Genomic DNA, 6571 nt, shown 5'->3' on the forward strand with positions numbered 1-6571 from the left:
TTTTCTTCCATCTGCTCAAGCCAAAAGACCTAGGACCGAGTTAGGACGAGTCGACTCGATCAAGAAAATTCGGATAAGGGATTCAGGCTAACGCTCCAACCCTCACACCGACCTGTGCTCAAGAGGGAACAAACATTATGAGTGAGGAAAACCTTTAAGCTTACCCCAAATGGATATGAATTATTTTCCTTTTATACGCCCTCATAATTCTCTTCCTGTATTGGTTTAATTTGTCTCCATCAATTATTTATCCCTTGGAAAAATAGTTAAGGGTGATGTTAATTTTACACTACCCTTCAGAATTTATGTAAGAAATTTCCCTAAGCTTATACTAATAGGATTCATTTCACTTATCAGCTTCCTCATATGCTTCGAACCTTCCCTTCAAATATTTTTAGCTTTAAAAAGAAAAGGGCTAAGAGGGGAAATTAGTTATGCATGACCTTTTGATATGAGGATTACTTTCCTGTAAATCTTGATTGAATTACTAATGCCTATCTCATACTATAAATTTCCAAATTCATTGTTAAGAATGTTATAAAATTAAGAACACTATGTCGCCACCTTGCACACGAATATTATAGTGGAAATCCCATTCCTACATTACCAGAAAAATGGGCAAAGGCTACGGATTTAATCCGTATCCATAAACCTATGGCTACGGTTTTAGTCCGTCGCACGACCGTCGTCGTAGGTGCCGAGCCAATAGGTCTAAAACCTATGGCTACAGAATAAATCCGTAGCCATAGCTTAAAATAGCTACGGATCTAATCCGTAACAAATATTTCTGTAGCTAAAAGTACCTACAGCTACAGATATTATTGGTAGCTAAAAGTAGTGTTGGATCTATAGCAATATGCCAAATTTTATAACAACTACGGTTGTCAAATTAACAGCTACGGTTAATATCCGTAGCTATTGCCTACATTAAAAAAAAAAGTATAATCATTCATTCATTCAATTACCACCTGCATAATTATTCATTCATTCAATTACAATCATTCATTTAATAATGAATCAATTACAATCCTTCATTCATTCACAAGAAAGTGAGCATAGAGAGTGTCTTGGTAACCATGAAATTCACAGCGGTAGTAGTCTGAGAGGTTGGAGTTTGATCAAAAGGCGACTGCTTGTGACATTTTGGGGCCTGCTGTGTTCTTGAAGGTCATGTCTTAGATTACGATGCCTCAGCCAGAGACTCCTACACCAGGAAATGACATTGATTAAATGGTTAGGATATGAAATGATATTGATTAAATGGTTAGGATTAACTGATGACTAATGATTTTGATTTTAGTGGACCTGATTAATGAACAGTTAAAATTAATAGATCTTGACCATACATAGATAGTGGCCCAAAGAACCTTGAGTGTGATGACTATCACCTGTGTATGAAGTCTCAGCCATTTAGAAGATTGACCCCAACATGAAGAGTCATGCTGCAAAAAATCAATCCAATCCACTTTTTATAGTTGGGTCACTTGTATGGAAATAATGGACCACCAACAGTTTGATTCAACATAGATGTGGACCACCTTGTGAGTAGTTTAGCCTGGTCTTTTTTTCGGGAGATTTTCATGAGGGGCCCACATTTTAGAGGGCTTAGATGTAGTAAACAGTATGCATAAGATATGTTGGAAGTATCTGTCCATCTATTGAAGTTTATATGATGTGGGGTCATGATCCAGATCAAACAGTTGTACTTGATTATTTTCTGCTGTGAGAATTACTCGGTCTGACTCTCAAAATCCTCAAAAAGACAATCATGTTACCTCAGATCTGATATTTTGGCAATGGATCTATGCTCCCTGCAACACCCTTCTAAAATCCAGTAGCCGAAACCTGATGTCCTTCTACATTCACCTCAAGAAGAGATGATATTCCTTGATTCTCAAATTCCAAGTAGAGAAACAGCAGACAATCAATCAAAATTGAAAAGATGAACAAAATGACAGTTCATCATATAAAATTGCAAGAAAAATGAAAAGAAGAAAATTCTAAAATAAATTCAGCTATAGAGAGATGACGAAAATACCTGGAATCATGAGAGGGAGATAAAAAATCCACTTTTATTGTATCTTTTACCTAAAGCAGAGAAAAAAATCAGCTTCAAGTCAATGAGTGTATATCCAACTGCAGCCACTTAGGTTGGAAAGATGATTTGCCTCCAGAAAAATATAATGAATACAATAGTAATGAGATAAAGCCAAACAACTACCAACTGATCAATGTACATACTGGCTGATTTATCTAGTTATTCGATGTTTTAAGTAGAAATGAGCTAACCTTGAAAGCTTTTTCACAGTCATAAATATTTCACCACTGTCAAGATCTCTAAATTATAAAACATGATATAGCTATAAAAAAAAACTCACACGGAACTTCATAGGTGGTCAACTGCTTTTTCGGGTCTCTAATAAGCTGGTGTCACAGATAACTTTTTGAAATCCTGCACAAAAGAAAACCAAATTTAAAGCCTATAAAAGTTAAAAACTAAATTGAGAAAGAAAGCAATAATACTTAGGGAGTTTAGTCCAAGAATAAATGAGAAAATAATTTAGAATTGTCTATGATGCAAGAATGGCAACCAAGAAAAAGAAGAAAAAAAGAAAATTAAAAAAGAATGTCTAGGAAAGTAAGGATATGATGCAGTAGTGCCTCCGCTCTAATATTTCAAGACTTAAAGAAAATTAGCAATAACAGTGACTTTATTTTTCTAACAAGACAACAACCACGATATATGGTAGACATGCATAAAAAAATATGTCTTCAAAGAAAGACTAGTCAATGGATTGACAAGCTCATTGGTTTGGTCAAACCAGACCATACAAGATCACTAAAAAATAAGTTTGCATGGACCAAAAAGTTAGAGAAAGAAAAAGAACAAGTCATCTTTATTAATACAATGACACACAAGGAACATCTTTTACCATGCTTTGAGCAATAGGTTATCTAAAGTGGAAGCAGGAACACATGCAAAGGATTCTGTCACCAAAATGAATCAAAGAAAGTTTTTGGTTTACTGCATTAGTATCTGAACTGGAGTTAGAACATTTGAAGTAAGATCAGACACTTGGAATAATTGGCACCAAAAAAGCTTCCAAAAAATTTAGGAGCATTCTTATTGATAATCTGTATAAATAAAAACTCAAATGGAGCATAACCTATCCTAGAAAATAAAGAACTTCAGTGCGACAACTACTATTTATGAGCATTCTATCCAACTGAAGTAAATACGCATCTTTCACCTTGTAGTGCAATAGCTACTATCTTCTCGTCCATCGGCTTCAATTGTGATTGCTTATGCCAGACAAATCTATACACCAAAAACGCTTCTTGAATCTATTCATGTACTAGAACATCAACAAAAGTTTTTTCTTTAAAAATAAAATATCTATAATAGATCAAAATTACAATCTTGCTTATGTACTTTAGATAATTCAGAATACTTGAAACAACTTGAAAAATAGATTAATAAAAGAAAAATCAGGATTTACCTGAAGAAGTTGGTCTTCATTTAGAACCGACAAACTGTTAGACTCGAAACAAGACCAATATCGCTTACATGGAAAAATCTCATTGATTGAAGAACCTCAATATCGATCTTGGAACCCTCATGCCAAACCCATGCTTCACCTTTTTGTACCCTGTTCAAATGAAGAGAGTGCTTCAAGAGTATGTGGGTGTGTTGAGGTGTGAATGCATGTGTATAATAAAAAAGAAAAAGAAAAATAAGAAGAAGAGTAAAGAGTAGATTAAGATGATTCCACCCCCTAGCTTAATGGTACACATTCACATAAGAGGTGGTGTGCTTTGAAAGTGATACACGCACTGATTTTAAAAAAAGGATAGAACCTTTAAATGTGATGGATTAGAAGAGGAGTCTTGATGAATTTTAAACTCCTCCATCCTACAACTACTTGGAACTGGGTCTTCTATAGATGTCTGAAGCTCTCTCTCCCCCATTCTTTTGCTTTCCCAAAATGTAAAGTGTAAAGGGTAAAGAGTAGGGTGTAAGGTGTGGAAGATCACTTATCAAATAAGTATAGTTAGTATAATACTTTTCAATCTGCAATTTAACTTTATAAAAGAGAGTTAAAAGGACTTGAATCAAGGATACAATATCCTCAGATACTATTACCTACATGGAATTGAATAAAAAAAAATAGAAGATGCAATGGAATATTGATTTTTGGTTGAATGTAACCATTGTTATACTTTCTTTCTTCCCTTTGTAATTATTGGCCATGACCTTTCCATCTTGGAGATTTTGGTACATGCCAATCTAAAGTGTGGCCATATATCAGTAGTCTAGATCACTAAATCATGGGCCCCAATTGTACAAACTAAAACCTAGAACAATATGGTGTAAGCATTCTTTAATAAATCAAGTAATAACCCAGCCAGCATGCACACAGTGAATGAAAAAACATAGTAAATAGAAGGTTAGTTATATGAGCAAAGAACCAATGTCATCTCTTACTCAAATGGACAGGCCTTAACAGCTAAAACTCACCATTCACATGATCCTGACCATTGGATTGAAGGACTTCCAATGGTTACAAATGAACAATTGTAAAAGATTCAACCAAGGGTCCACATTCAATAAACAAAAGTCACCAAACAGGTAGTTGGGAAAATCTTCTCTTTATCCATAGTAAAGATTTTTATTTTTCTTCCAAAGGCCCACTAATTAAATATTTGCTACTAACCTCTTCCCTGTTCATAAAATTCTACCAAAAAGTCCAAGCATGATTCTTCAAATATTTAAAAAACATGTGACTTTCAGGAAGAAGTCCAGCTACCTACCCAAGACTTTCTTGTGTGGAATAAGTGATTCACTTGCCTACAAAAGGTTATTCACCAATTTCCTTCTCATCCAATTGCTTCTCTGTAACCTCCAGCATTGAACTAGAGTCTCCAGCAGTTCTAGAGGTGCTTAAACTTGAAGATGATGTTTCCAAACATTCCCCAAGTTGTCCTAACCTTCCTTCCTGTTCCACAATGTAAAATTTCTTAAAGAATATAATTAGAATTTAAAATTCCAAAGCTCCATAGCATCACCATACCAGCCTGCTTGAGCAAACCTTGCAATCATAGAATTCCAAAAAACAACACTTCATTCACTTATTTCCTGAAAGAAACGAATGCCACTTTCAACGCCCCCTGTCTTGCAATACCCACGAATCATGAGATTCCTACCACCTCTCTTCTCGGCATTTCTTCAAACAAGCACTGTGCATCATCCATCTTCCCACAACTTGTGTTTACTCAGTTACCACTATCATTCCTATGGTAATTATGCGGAGTTTAAAAAGTAACTCATACTCCTCATTTGTGGAACTGATGTACGGGTTTATACATCAAATGGTGAATCCATTGGAAATTTGCATATTTAAATTCACACTGTTAGAACAATCCTAACCAATGAGAACTAAAGGCCCAAAATAAACAATAGGGGCCTTAAGTACAATTTCACATACAACAGGGAATAACACAAGGAAATAAGCAAAAGTAATATTAAAGTAGCAGCAGAACATGAGGCATAGAACGGAAATGCACAAAGATATTAGACGAAACTCAAAATTTAATGAGGGTTTGAATAAACCAAAGAGCATTAAAAACAAATCTCAAGAAATGCACAGAGATATTAGATGAAAATGCACAAAGATATTAGATGGAAATGCACCAAATATCATGATTAATCAGTCTAATTTCAGCATAAAATCTCAAGAAATTTTATGATATTTGAATCAACTAATTGGCATTAAAAAGAAAAAAAATAGAGAGATGAAAGAAAACAAATAGAAGAAAACGGAATAGGGGACATTCAATATTTGAGAGAGAGAGAGAGAGAGAGAGAGAGAGAGAGAGAGAGAGAGAGATACCAAGGACGACGAGGGGCTGACAGGAAGAAACCCTTTGTTTTTACTTGACAGGAAGAAACTTTCTGTCCACAAGGAGAGTGGCAGTGAGATGGGAAGAAACCCTCTGTTTTTACCTGACAGGAAGAAACCTTCCGTCCACAAGGAGAGTGGCAGCGAGATGGGAAGAAACCCTCTGTTTTTACCTGACAGGAAGAAACCTTCCGTCCACAAGGAGAGTGGCAGCGAGATTGAGAGAGGGAGCACGAGAGAGCGAGAGGGATACAGTGAGGGAGCACGAGAGAGCGAGAGCGAGAGGGAGAGGGAGGGTTTCTTTTTTTTTTTTTTCTTTTGGAGCGAGAGCGAGAGGAAGGGTTTTTTCTTTTCTTTTGAAGCCAGAGGGAGAGAGAGAGAGATAGGGTTTAGGCGGCCGAATCATGTGAATCCAAAATTTCGATGACCGCCAAAAGGGTTTCAATGGCAGGCGTTCAATCCTCCACTGCTTTATACAGTGTGGTCCACTTGATTTTTTTCTCTATTTTATTTTTCGTCTCAAGCCTTACGACGAGGTCACCAAGTGGACAGATGGTTTGGATATAACTCATACGTCATGATGGGACCCGCAGAACTTGGTGACGTCAACACACCAAATCACAAGGTAGTGTGTGCGACAACAACCAATCTGCTTCCAAGCCAATGCTTGG

At 36.1% G+C, this 6571-nt stretch overlaps 1 long non-coding RNA gene across 1 annotated transcript; it reads right to left on the reverse strand.

Moving 5' to 3' along the window:
- Positions 1-971: 971 nt before the first annotated feature.
- LOC131230872 (uncharacterized) lies at positions 972-6187 on the reverse strand. Its single transcript, XR_009164120.1, has 8 exons — positions 6005-6187; positions 4813-4997; positions 3501-3650; positions 3252-3319; positions 2379-2452; positions 2039-2088; positions 1776-1893; positions 972-1204 (listed from the first exon to the last, which is right to left on the reverse strand). It is a non-coding gene; the product is annotated as an uncharacterized LOC131230872 (long non-coding RNA).
- Positions 6188-6571: the final 384 nt, after the last annotated feature.

This window comes from Magnolia sinica, chromosome 17 (assembly GCF_029962835.1).
Source record: "Magnolia sinica isolate HGM2019 chromosome 17, MsV1, whole genome shotgun sequence".
NCBI classification, from domain to species: domain Eukaryota; kingdom Viridiplantae; phylum Streptophyta; class Magnoliopsida; order Magnoliales; family Magnoliaceae; genus Magnolia; species Magnolia sinica.